Source organism: Juglans microcarpa x Juglans regia, chromosome 5S (assembly GCF_004785595.1).
Source record: "Juglans microcarpa x Juglans regia isolate MS1-56 chromosome 5S, Jm3101_v1.0, whole genome shotgun sequence".
NCBI lineage: Eukaryota > Viridiplantae > Streptophyta > Magnoliopsida > Fagales > Juglandaceae > Juglans > Juglans microcarpa x Juglans regia.
This window is the reverse complement of record NC_054603.1, coordinates 31,200,915-31,215,141: the sequence shown is the minus strand read 5'-3', so window position 1 is coordinate 31,215,141 and position 14,227 is coordinate 31,200,915. Positions and strand designations below refer to the sequence as shown.

At 36.3% G+C, this 14,227-nt stretch overlaps 1 long non-coding RNA gene across 1 annotated transcript; it reads right to left on the bottom strand.

The window, feature by feature from the left end:
- Window positions 1-1,519: 1,519 nt before the first annotated feature.
- Window positions 1,520-4,299, bottom strand: LOC121266719. Its single transcript, XR_005940900.1, has 4 exons — window positions 3,558-4,299; window positions 3,384-3,457; window positions 2,685-2,743; window positions 1,520-1,804 (listed from the first exon to the last, which is right to left on the bottom strand). It is a non-coding gene; the product is annotated as an uncharacterized LOC121266719 (long non-coding RNA).
- Between the last annotated feature and the right edge of the window lie 9,928 nt (window positions 4,300-14,227).

Sequence of the window (14,227 nt, the reverse complement as noted above, 5' to 3'; positions counted from 1 at the left end):
ATATATATATATACACACACACCATCTGTTTCCTTTTTACACAACTAACAACAACTACAAAAAATAACAGCATGCAGAGACTCAAATGGGAGTGGCGACAGAAGCTCACCCACGAAAAACCGAGGCAGTGGCATCGTAGGAGTGCGACAGAAGCTGGGCTGAGGTGGTGGTGATGTCCTCGACTGCGTCGCATAGAGAGAGAGAGAGAGAGAGAGCAAAAGTCAGAGAAGAGGCGGAGGGGAAGAGTAAAACCGAAAGGGGAGCTACAGCGAGGGGGTGTCGGTGGCTTACCGAGAGACCAAGGTGGCGTGCGGCGGACCAAATGTGACGAGACGATGGCTAGTGGCGTGGGTTGGCAGGTTGATGGCGCACAGTGGTGGGAAAACACTCCTCTGTTTCTTGGTGTAAAAACAGGGGGTGGGGATAGCTGAGAACCGGACTGGGTACTCGGAGAGGCGGTGGCGCACGGCCTGGGTGGTGAACTGAGAGAGGCTGAGGTACTGACGCTGACGGTGCTTGGCGGCGTTGCGACACGCGAATTAGTTTTGGGGTGGCGGTTTACTGGAAGCAAATCGAGCCCTTCGGTTTGGTGTTTTACTGCGCAGTGATGGCTGGCTTAGGTCTGTCTTGAGGTTGGGGGTGGAAGCTCAGATGAGTTTAAATGGCTGATAGAGTGAAGAGAGGGCAGCGACGCTGAATCTAAGTTGAGGAAGCTTAACACATATATATAAGATATATATATATATTTATTTATATATATATATATAGTAAAGAGATAAAAAAAACCTAGAGGAGAGAATGGAATGACTGCATGAAAAAGGAAATTGGACGCAAACCCTACGATGGAGTCTAGAAAACGGTTCCACGAACTGGGTTCTTACGTCTAAAAAGAAAAGAAAATAAAAGAAAAGAGAATAACATAACATAACATAACATAAAGTAAAAAAAAAAATATACTTAGGCTCACGTCTTGGACCCTTAACGAGATCATTGCATGGCTTTTATCTAAAGTTTTGGGTCTCTACTCAACCTAAAATAAATACACTTATCCTATAAATTTTCTGATGAACATCCACTTGATCCATTAAAGACTTTAAAACCTAAATATCAAACCTATTAAAAAAAAAATTATATACCGCCAAAAATATCTTAGGCCCAAACTCTCTTCTAAAAAATTTTACTCATAATTCCAAATGATTTTTCATAACTATAACCCAAAATTTTGTAAAGCAGCCTGGCTGGGCTCGGGTGTTACAATAGAACTTTTTTACTTTGTAATATAATACATTTTAATTAGAGAGAGAGAGAGAAAACAGAGAGACATGCATGATAAATATTGCTGATCTGGTAAAACCACATGTGGTGAAAGCAAGAATTGGACAACACGGCATCATGATAGCTATCATTCTTTGGATTTTTTTGGCATTTAAGTCCTATATATACATGTACATGAAGGCATTCTGCTTGACAGGCGCAATTGTAACGCCCCGTCCCCGAGGGTCCGTAGAGTTAACTCATGTCACTTAAAAATCATTTTTCTTCCACATAGTACATACTCTAATTTTTCTCTATCGCACAAAATACTCATATATTTACATCACTTACTCCAGAATAACTATTCTAAGACAATACAAAGTCTTAATATAAACATCAATCTCCCAACAAATCACAACATCAGAACCCAACAAGCTTACTGGATGAAAACTTTCAATACCCATATAAATCTTCTATGCTTAAACCATCATTCTAACTCTTCTCACCCATGCTCCATATCCTTGATCCTCAACTGAAACATTCAAATCATCTGAAAAAGATGATGGAGATAAGAGGTGAGTTATCAACAACTCAGTAAGCAGAGAACATATACTAGTATGTAAACATGAGTCTTTTCCAGAAAGTTCAGTATGTAGAAACAAAAACATTTTATTTTTATATGCAGATCTCATAAAAACATGTTATCAGAAAATCAGAGCGACTTTTCAATCTTTTCATACTCAAAATCAACAATTCATATTTAAGAATCCATTTCATATTCAAAAACACTTTGGCATAACATAACTGAACATTTTCATCTTATCATATCATATCATATACCATGTTTAACCCCCGTGGTAGGGTTGTGCTATCCCCGGTGGTCAAACCAGGCAGTATCATGTGGTGAACTTCCCCTTTTACAATCTCGGAGCCCCGAGTGTATACACAGGAAAGAACACGTAAAAAGACCACTTTGTTTCCAAAGTGGGTGCACTCATATCATATCATGGTGGTACCAACCATATCACGTGAACAGTATCATCATATCAGAACCATATTCAGAAACAGATAAGTATGCCAAAGTTTTATCATATCCATATCATATCAAAACACGTGCGAAACATATTCATATCATTTCTATTTGATAAAAAACATATCCAAATCATTTCATATCACATGCATAAAAATTTCAATGATAACATATTCGCTCTTTTGCATATTTCAGAAACATGTCAAATATTACTCATGTCTACACAGTTCATGTAAAAAAAAAACATTTCTTTTCTCTTTCATACGTATCTCATGAGGGAATACAAAACATATACTAAGGTTGTTTTTCACTTTTTCTTTTTAAAACAATATGCACATTTTTACAAACTAATCTCAGTTCATTTCTTTTTATGCAAATCTAGCATAGGAACCCCGCTTACCTGGACTTCTTAGCTTTTCGAAAATTTCCTCAACAATGCCGAACAAAATTAATCGTCACCTATAAGATAATCACGTAAATTTCCATAAATTTTCAATCAATCTCGTATTTCGATATTCAAGCCTACAACTTCTAAAATAATCCATTTTTAATTCCTCAAACTCAAACTTCTCATTATTCTCAAAAATACCCACATCACTTTCTAAACTCATCAATATCTAACTTCGACTAAACATTTAATTCTAACTTATTTACGAAAGAGATCTTACTATAATTTATAACACAAAGTAACATAACTATAACAAAATCATTATAATTAGAAACTCATAATTTTGTTTAAATAATAATAAAACAAAGATATTCTTTTAAAAGGATATTTTAAAAATATTCTTTTTAAGTGTTTCTTATCAGTCTACTTACTAACCATTCCAATCAAATATTAGCCCTTTAAAAATATCCATTTAACAAAATAAATTCACGCGTCTACGCCTAGATAAAACATACTTTACAACCCCTGCAATATACTCATGATTTCAAATCTGAAGTACATAACATAATTTACGTTAACATAATTTACGTATACATCCGCATATATATATATATATATATATTTACACCAAAAAAGTAATTTACGTATACATCCGCATATATATATGTACACAGAAAAGAAAACGTCACACAGTGCGGCTGTAGCACTTACGGAGAGGTGGGGGAGCACGACGGCGTGGAGCTGGGGGCTGGCTAAGGCGAACGAGGGTGGCGCTTGGTCACTAGCTGCGAGAGCAAGAGAGAGAGACGAGAGAGGGACACACGGTGAGAGAACGAGGGAGAGATCGAGAGAAAAGAACCCCCAACAGGAGTGGCGTGAGCATACAGTGGGAAAAACTGAGGCGGCGTGTGGCGGACCAAGGTGATGGAAGGTCCTCGCCGACAGTTTCTGTGGGCACGCGCGGTGGAGCTCTCGATGGAGCGTGACTGCAGCAGCTTGGACGCTGCTCTGTTTTAGACAACTAAAACAGAGGATTTTCGGAGCTTGTAATGGAGGCTACGAATGCATTGGGAGGCGGCTACGGGGCTGAGCTTCCGCGTGGGCTAGGTCCGGGGGAAAGTGGCCACCCGTTAGCTGGCTGGAGCTCTGCCTTTCGGTGGTGCAACCAAGGTAAAGATTACACGGAGAGGGTGGTGGTGCACGGCTTGAGGGGTGGACTTCGTGTGGCTGGGCACCGGCGTGGACTAGGTTTGGTGGAGTTGCGGCACGTGAATAGGTTTTGCGGGTGGCAGTTTTACTGGAAGCAAACCAAGCCTTACGATTTGGTGTTGTTCTAAGAAGAGGTTGTGGTTTGCACTGAGGTTGGGGGTGGAGGTTTAGATGAGTATGGAAGGCTAAGAGCGTGAAGAGGAAGAGCAGCGGCAAATAAACTAGGGTTGAGATGATGACCGTATAAGTATGTATAAATAGGAGATATAAATAGTAAACGGAAAACCTAGAGGAAAGGGGATGAAAATGTATGCATGAAAAAGGAATCATGCGACGTGTTCTGTTACTCCCACGGAATTTAGCTCTTCAACATAAAAAAAATACATAAAATAAAACACTAATAATAATTAAGCCCAATAATAAGTTAATTTAATTTGACAAGAAATTTAAACACATAACAATAATTAATTTAAGGAAAGCACTTCAAAAATACTTTTCGTAAATTAACAATCATAAAAACATTCCAATAAAAAAAAATTCAATAATTTTAAAACAAGAGAATAAATTCTGAATCATAAAAAAATAATTCCTTCATTAAAAAAAAAACACTAAAATATGGAGTGTTACAGCAATTCCTCGCAATTTAAGGGGAAAGCCGCTCACAAAACACTCCCCACATCACCGAAGCCCCAAGCAACATAAGCAAGTCTTCTTCTGATCCAGTGCTCCGTCCAATCCCATCATCATCATGGCTCAGCCAATTCCAGCTCCAGCTCCAACTGTCGCACAGTTTGCCAACCCTCTTCCCGTCATCTGCACTAAGTACTGTGCACCTCATACCGTTGATCTTGCAGTTGTCAAAAAAGTCATGACCATATCCGGTGGTAACTTTGTTGTCACGGACTGTTGGAATATACAAGAGCAAATTAAAGCATTAGAGTTAAAGTCACGTGAAGCCAAACTCAGAAGATGAGAAAGTTGTTATATGACAGTTAAATTAGTTAAAGTTAGTTAAAGTCAGATGGCTTAGATTGCCATTCTGTATATATATGATGTACAACATTTAATTCAATTCATCATCAATGAGAATCACTATTTTCTCTAAGCTATAGTTCTCTATTTCTGATTCACATATTTTACATGGTATCAGAGCCAGGTTTCTTGATCCTTCTTTACCTTTCTTTATCTTTCTAGCTATTTTTTTTCCTGCTATGGAATCTCCTGCCAATATGGAATCTTCTGTCAATATGGTAAAATCTTCTGCTTCATCTCCAATGAATCCATCTGATGATTCATCAAGCCCTTACTATCTGCATCCCAGTGACAACCCTAGAGCTCTTCTTGTTTATGAAATTTTCAATGGTGCGAATTATGTTGCTTGGAGTAGATCGATCTCGATTGCTCTTACTGTAAAGAATAAGCTTGCCTTTGTTGATGGAAGTCTGCCTCAACCCAGTCCTGACAATACTAAACTTCAAGTTGCTTGGCTGTGAGCAAACAACCTTGTTTATCTTGAGTGATGAATTCAATTCCAAAAGAGATTCGGGGAAGTCTTCTCTATTTCAATAATGCTTTTGATATTTGGGATGAACTAAAGGTTAGGTACCTTCGAAGTGATGGCCCAGGAGTTTTTACATTAAAGAAATCTTTAAGCTCTATTTCTCAAGGTTCAAACTCAATCACTGAATATTTTAGTGATTTCAAAACTTTATGGGATGAATACATTTGCTATCACCCCCTTCCTACATGCACTTGTGGAATCATGAATACTTGTACTTGTGCCATCTTAAAGAATCTTGCTAATCACCAACAAGCTGACTATGTGATGAAGTTCTTGGTTGGTTTACATGACTCTTATTCAGCCATTCGAAGTCAACTACTTCTTTCTCCTTTACCATCAATGGGGAAGGTCTTTTCTTTGTTGTTGCAAGAAGAAAGTTAAAGATCTTTAACAAATGCAGTAGGGCTTCCTCTTGATTCTCATGCTATGGCTACTACACAACCACCCTGACAGATCTTTTCCAATGTCTCTAAGTTCAGCAAACTCAAAGGAAAACCTGATGTTACTTGTTCCCATTGTGGATTCTCTGGACACCTTGCAGACAAGTGTTTTCAGATCATAGGTTATCTACCAGGGTGGAAAGGCCCTTGAGGAAAAAGATTCAATTCAACACGATTGCCCAATGCAAACAGTGCATCTTCTTTGGAGCAAAACTCAAACATCCCAAACATACCTTTCTCTCAAGAGCAAATACAGAATCTCATCACTCTTGCTAATAGCTTGTCTACTTCACCTATTAATCCTAATCATGCAGTCAATACTATCTCCACATCAAGTAATCACTTTACCTCATGCTTGGCTGCCGATTCTTTGAACAATAATTCTCCTTGGATACTTGATACTGGAGCAACAGATCATATGATCTATTCTCCTCATTTTTCCACTTCAATAAAAATACCTACCAAATCATCTTCAGCTCAATTACCAAATGGTCAATCTATTCCTATCAGTTTTACAGGGACTGTCAAACACTCTTCTGATTTGGTGCTACATAATGCTCTCTACATCCCTTCTTTTCATATCAATCTTATCTCTGTTTCAAGATTAACTAAAGAAAACTCAATTGCTTTGTTTCTTTTTCAATCTAAATATGTCTTGTAGGATTCACCACCTCATTAATTTTCTTGCTAACACACAAAAGGGATTACCTGACTCAAACAGCTATTTTTTGGCCAACACATCTACCATCAGTTCTGACATATGCCATTCTCGATTGGGACATCTTTCTCCTGCCAGATTGAAAATCATTAGTTCCATTGATCCTTCTGTAAAATCATCTCACAAGCATGCTTGTGAGATTTGTCCTCTAGCTCGACAAAAGAAACTATCTTTTCCTGTATCACAAAACAACGCAAATAAAGCTTTCCAATTAGTGCATTGTGACATTTGGGTCCATTCTCAACCATTTCTCATTTTGGTTACAGATTCTTTCTTACAATTGTAGATGACCATACACGTTTCACTTGGCTTTATCTGATGAAAACAAAATCAGAAACTAGACCCTTACTTATCAACTTCATTGCTTATGTTCAAACTCAATTTAATACCCAAATCCAAACACTTAGAATAGATAATGACCAAGAATTCAACATGCCTACTCTTTATAAAAAATATGGCATGATTCATCAACTATATTGTGTAGAAACTCCTGAGTAAAATGGCAGAGTTGAAAGAAAACACCAACACTTGTTAAACGTAGCTAGAGCCCTCCTTTTTCAATCGAAATTACCTTTATCATAATGGAATGAGTGTGTGTTAACTCCCACACATCTCATTAATCGAATTCCCTCACCTGTGCTAGAAAATAATACACCTGATGCCTATCTTTTCAAAAACCACCTGCATACAACTATCTCAAAGTTTTTGGTTGCTTGTGCTTTGCTAGCACTATCCAAAACAATCGAGGAAAATTTCAACCTAGAGCCTCAAAATGTTTGTTCCTTGGTTATCCACCTAATATCAAAGGATATAAGGTGCTTGATCTTCTTACTCTTAAAATTTTTGTTTCTAGAAATGTTACATTTTATGAATCTGTCTTTCCTTCCATACCAAACAACAATCACATACCTTTTGTATTTCCGGATTTTCCTTCACTATATGACTTCTCAGTACCTTCCATTTCATCTTCTGATATTACAGTACCTCCCATTTTATCTTCTGAAACAACAGTACCTCATATCTCACCCTTATCTCAAATTGCAACACCTCCTGAAATTCATGAATCAGATTACATACCTTCTCAGATTCCAACACCTTCCAATTCATCTCCTGAAATTACACACCTCTCATTTTCCAAATTAACCATGAACCTATAAATACTAGAAGATCTGAGAGAGTGAGGAATCCTCCTCCATATTTGCAGAATTTTTATTGTGGTAATATGGTCAAGCCTGCTTCAACATCTCAAGTATTTTTCAATTGTTGTCTTCCTTCTCCTGGTAAGCCATATTCCATTGCACATTTTCTTTCCACTACCAAGTTGTCTCCTAAACATAGAGCTTTTTCTTCTACTTTATCTTCTACTTTCGAACCTAAGACTTTCAAACAAGCTAGCTCACATCCTCAATGGTAAACTACCATGTCAGATGAGATTAAAGCTCTTGAATTAAATAAAACTTGGGAACTTGCAATTCTACCTCCAACTAAGACTGCAATAGGATGTAAGTGGGTTTATCGTGTTAAATACAAAGTTGATGGCACAATTGAAAGATACAATGCTAGATTGGTGGCAAAGGGGTACACTCAACAAGAAGGCCTTGATTTTTTTGATACATTCTCCCTTGTGGCTAAGATGACAACAGTACGCACTTTATTATCAATTGCTGCCATTAAGCATTGGCATTTACATCAACTTGATGCAAACAATGCTTTCCTCCATGGAGACTTGAATGAAGAGGTATACATGCAGTTGCCACCAGGGTACTCCTCACCAACTGATCCTAGAGTTTGCAAACTCAAAAAGAGTCTGTATGGTCCCAAACAGGCCTCAAGACAATGGTTTTCTAAACTGTCATCCTCCTTGCTTCAGTTTGGTTTCATACAAGCAAAGTCTGATTCCTCTTTATTCATCAGACACAATTTAACCAGTTTTGTGGCACTTTTGATCTATGTTGATGATGTCATCATAGCATCCGATAATCTTGATGAAATAGCTACTGTTAAACAGTTTTTACATGACTCTTTTACAATAAAAGATTTGGGAGAACTGAAATATTTTTTGGGGATTGAAGTGGCCAGATCCGCCAAAGGCATTTCTTTGTGCCAACGCAAGTATGCTTTGGTCATCTTGCAAGACAATAGATTTTCAGGATGCAAACCTGTAGTTTTTTGTGTGGAATCTACCTTAAAGCTTAGTGCTAATGATTCATCTGCTCCTCTATCAGATCTTGCATTATATAGAAGACTTGTTGGTCGTCTATTGTACCTTACCATAACAAGACCTGATCTATCTTACTCAGTTCAAGCATTAAGCCAATTCATGGCTAATCCTAGTACCAAGCACCTTCAAGCTGCTAAGAGGGTCCTTAGGTACATCAAAGCAACACCAGGTCAGGGCATTTTTATGTCTGCAGATTCTCCTCTTCACTTAAAAGCCTATTCAGATAGTGACTGGGATGGATGTATTGACACTAGAAGAAGTATCACTGGCTTCACAGTCTTTATTGGAAACTCTCTCATCTCATGGAAGTCAAAGAAACAACCAACTGTTAGTCGATCCTCAGCTGAGTCTGAATATAGAGCTCTAGCCTCTACCACATGTGAACTTCAATGGTTAATCTATCTACTGGCTGACTTGCACATTCCCCATCCACAAGCAGTTTTGCTCTATACTGACAGCAAACCAGCTTCTGAGATTGCATCAAATCCTATTCAACATGAAAGGACAAAACACATCCAGCTAGATTGCCATCTGGTTCGGGAAAAATTGCAAGAACGACTGATCAAAATCATTCATATCCCCTCTAAAGATCAACTAGCAGACATACTGACTAAACGACCTGGCTCTCTACATTTTCATTATTTGATCCGCAAGATGGGAATAATCAATATCCATTCCCCTCTTGATGGGGGGTGTTGGAATATACAAGAGCAAATTAAAGCATTAGAGTTAAAGTCACGTGAAGCCAAACTCAGAAGATGAGAAAGTTGTTATATGATAGTTAAATTAGTTAAAGTTAGTTAAAGTCAAATGGCTTACATTGCCAATTCATGTATAGAAATAGTAGTGATGTACAACATTTTAATTCAAGCAATTCAATACAATTTCAACGAGAAATTACATTGATTTTCTCCAAGAATCCTTTCTCAAAGCTCTAGTTCTCTGTTTCTGATTCACATATTTTACACAGACACCAACGACAACGTCATTTTTAATGTGAAAGGAAAATTAATGACCCTTCATGATGATCGTGTTCTGCTTGACGCTGCTGGAAATCCTATTGTCATGCTTCGAGAGAAGGTTAATTAATTTGGCTGATAATATATGCATTACTCTTCATCATAAACATATGTAACATCTTTTCCCCAAGTCTTGGTTTTGTAATAAATTTTCTTATATTCTTTGGAAATTGCGATTGACGATGATGTTTGTTTACGTAGAGAATGACTGCACATCACAGATGGAATATGTATAGGGGCGAAAGCAAAGAGCCCAGTGATTTGATTTTTACTGTTAAGCGATCTTCAACGATTCAACGAAGGGCAAAGTTACATGTGTTCTTGGCAAATAACACAAACGAAGAGGTATGCGACTTCATGGTTGAAGGGAGTACTTGGGCTGAAAAATCTTGTGTCGTTTATACTGGAGATCGTAGCAATATAGTTGCCCAGGTAAGCTGGTTTTCGCTTATAGCTTGTTTTCGATGATGTTTATATTAGAGAGAAGAAGTCCTATTACTTGGTTCTTAATTTCGTAAAATTAATTAGATCTTGAAAGATTAAGAACCTATAATATAATTAGAAACTAATTGAATTGATTATCGAGGGAATTAAAACGCAGATGTGTAAGAAGACCACCAGAAAAGACAAGTACTTGTTAACTGTTCATCCTAACGTTGATTATGCATTCATAGTCGCGCTTATTGTGATTCTAGACGACATGAACGACATAACCGACATGGATGGACTGTTCTTCAATTCAGGCATGAGCATGGCTGGACTACCGACGTCAGTTAATGTACCAGGAAAATAAATATTAATGCAAGTGTGTTTAATATACATTAGCTGAGTAATAATGATGGATAGACAGAGTGTTTACATAAATAATGAGCTAGTTTGTAGTTTGTTCTAGTTAGTTGAATGTGCATCCAGTTTGGACTAAGTCGATATTAAAGTTAATAAGCTGATGATCATGAGTTTGTTGTCGTTTGCTTGACTATATAGTTCAAAGAGACTGAGATTTCGTGTGGTTATGCAGTTCGAATAAGATGAGTGAGATGTCTAGTTAAAAGTTGAATAAAATATTATTATAATATTATTTTTATTTTAAGATTTGAAAATTTTAAATTGTTTATTATATTTTATATAGAAATTTGAAAAACAATTTATAATTATATAAAATAAGTTGAGATAATTTGATTTTACGTAACCAAACCAGCTTACTTCAGAGGGACTAAACCTTAGCATTAATTAAATGCTTTGAGATCATTTATAATATAGTATTTGTTAAAAGTATTATAAAGTTAAAAAATTATTTGAATATTATTTTTTAATATTAGTTTTATTTTGAAGTTTTTAAAAGCTGTGTTTTGTTTTGAAATTTGTAAAAATTGTATTAGTTTTTGTGTTTAGATAATAAATAAATAATGATTAGATGAAAAAAGTTGAGAATTTAAATTTAAAAATATTTTATATTTAATTGATGTTTTGAAATAAAATTTTGAAAATTTTAAGAATTTTATGACTCATCTCTGCATCTAAACGTCCCCGCCTTAATTTGTTGTGCCCTTCCGCATCATTTCTGCCCCTATGGGAATATTTGACTAGATTAGCAAATGGATTTAATTTGTATAAAAGTTTTTTTTATCAAAATTTTATATTTCTTAATTGAAAAGGTATATTCATGTAAAATAAATAAATAAATGTGAAAAAAAATAAAAATTTCTCTATCGATTCGGTTAAGAAGGATTGTTAATTAGATGGAACGTGGTAGCTAGGCCGAGCTAGTACGTAGGACTTTTATGTAAAATTCCACCAAGGCCGAACATCTTTGCACAACCTTTTTATATTAATCACATCTGGAATTAATGGACATTAGCGACATTTTACTTTACTAAAACACCATTGCAGCTAATTCATTATAACAACGACCTTCATTGAAAGAAATCGCCGCAAAAGTACAAGAACGGATAAAAGATATTAGAACATGATCCACTTCCCATCCGGTTGTGTAATTAGGGCGGCAAATCAGGGGTGATATAATTACAATTATGAATTCTGCTATATATAATTATTTTTACATATTTTTTACCCACTACACTAATGGGATTAGACCAAATGAGTCATTTTATATTAAAAAAATGATGCAGCCAATCATATCAGTAGAGTGCGCAAGAAATATATAAAATTGATTGGACATAGAGTTTTTTTAATTTTTATTATTTCATAATAAACAATATTTTTAAATTAAAACACTTCAAAGTCAAAAGAAAAAAGTTAAAAAACTTTTAAAAATTTTAATTCCTTATTGGGTATTTAGTTGTATAAAAGGTGTAATAGTAGTAGCTTTATTATTCTTGTTAGTTCTATCGTGTTGGTTTTGAGAGATCATACCAATATAGATGCCCAGGTAAGCTGGTTTTCGCTTGCAGCTTGTTTTCAATGAATAGGACATGTGATGATGTTTATATTAGATCAGAGAAGAAGTCCTATTACGTACCATCAACGAAAGAAAACAAATCATGTCCACGTAGGTAGGCAGAAACTTGAACATTCCATAAGAGATAGTTATCAGTGAAAAGTTTTGTGGAGATAATGTGAGAAAAGGAAGGAGTAGCGGAAGAGTGAGGGGAATGGGAGGCAGGTGGATTGTTCGCCATTGAAGCAGAATCGGAAGGATTAGTGGTCTGTTGGCTCTAATGCCATGTTAGACGTAGTATGAATTAATGGAATTCACCTCAATGATATACTGTATTGATGTACTAGTATATATGCACAAGAGAAAAAAGAATAAAGTTTGTTACATGTAACCGTAGAGAATAACAGAATTTTCTCACTCTACGGTTCCTTTCTAGTCTGCACATTATGTGTTTGTGATAAGTTCTCCTCGTGTATAGAAGAGTCTGAAACAGAGGTGGTATATATCTTAATAGTTCTTAATTTCATAAATTAATTAGATCTTGAAAGTTTAAGAACCTATATAATTAGAAACTAATTGAATTGATTATCGTGGAAATTAAAACGCATGCAGATGCATAAGGAGATCACCGTTCAAAGTGTTACGATCGAAAAAGACAAATTACTCGGTAACTGTTAATCCTAACGTTGATAATGAATTCATGGTCGCGCTTATTGTGATTCTAGACGACATGAACTACATAAGCCACATAGATGATGTGATATCTCGTATTTTAATATGTTTTTTAATTGAAGGATTTTGTTATTTTTAATTAAATTAAATATTAGTTCTCTTATTTTAAAATTTTACTAGATTTCTCGTTAGTTTTTTTTTTTTTTTTTTTTAAGTTGTGAAAATTATTTGTTATGTTTCCTTAGTATTGATTATTGTTATGCATTTAAATTGTTATTCATTTTAAATTAGTTTATTGTTGGATTTAATTATTTTATTTTCATTTTATCATTACGTTTAAATTATTTTATTTAACTTGTTGTTTTGAAATTATTTTCGTTAAATCATTTCTGTGATCCAAGATGTGACTTGTGAAGATTAGACCTTATTTTTTTCCCTCACTTTTTCTTTTTCTCTTCTTTTTCTTTTCCTTCTCTTCCTTTTCCTCCTCATTTTCTCCTCTGCTTCTTTCCTCTCCTGCGCGCAGCCCCTCCCTTCTCCCGTCCGTGCGTCGTCCTCCAGCCACTACTGCCATGTGTCGCCGTGGTCAACACCGCCCCTCTCATTCTCTTCCTCTCCAGTCGGCAACCTCACCCTCCGATTTCCAGCCTCTCTCATGCCACTATTAACCTCCACGCACAGCTTAAAGCTGCAACCTTCTCTTCACTCCAGCGCCGCCGTCGCGCCACCTCCGGCCACCATCTCTTCACTACATCTTCCTTGACCTCCTAGCAACCTAAATCACCCATCCCAAATCTGATCCACTACCGGTGAAGCCCCACTATCAATATTTCCGTTTTGGACATTTTGGCCTTCAACCGCCCTCTACGCCGCCACCCACGGCCAACCACCACTACCATTAGCTTCACCGACATCCCTAAGCCATTCCCTAGTAATCTCAAGTATTGGTTTGTCCCTGTTCAAAAGTGGATTTTTGAGACCCACGGCCACAGTGCATTTTGCACTATTCCGTTCTTGTGCTGCCACTTCTTGCATCTCGGTGATTCTTCAAAAATTATATTATAGCATTGTAATTATTTTTCCAAATAACTTTTGAGATTTAAATGTATTTTTGATCTAACACATATTTACTGTGAATTGGTTGGTTGTGCCGGACTGAGTCCGAGAAGTAAGGAGGTCGGTTGAATTGAATGATGAAGTTTTTTGTGTGATTGGTTTATGCTGTGAGATTTGTTGGCTGTTTCAGGTTTAACTACGAGTGTTTTGAGTTTGGCGTTAGTTATGGTGGATATTGATGATTTTAGAAAGCGATGTTAT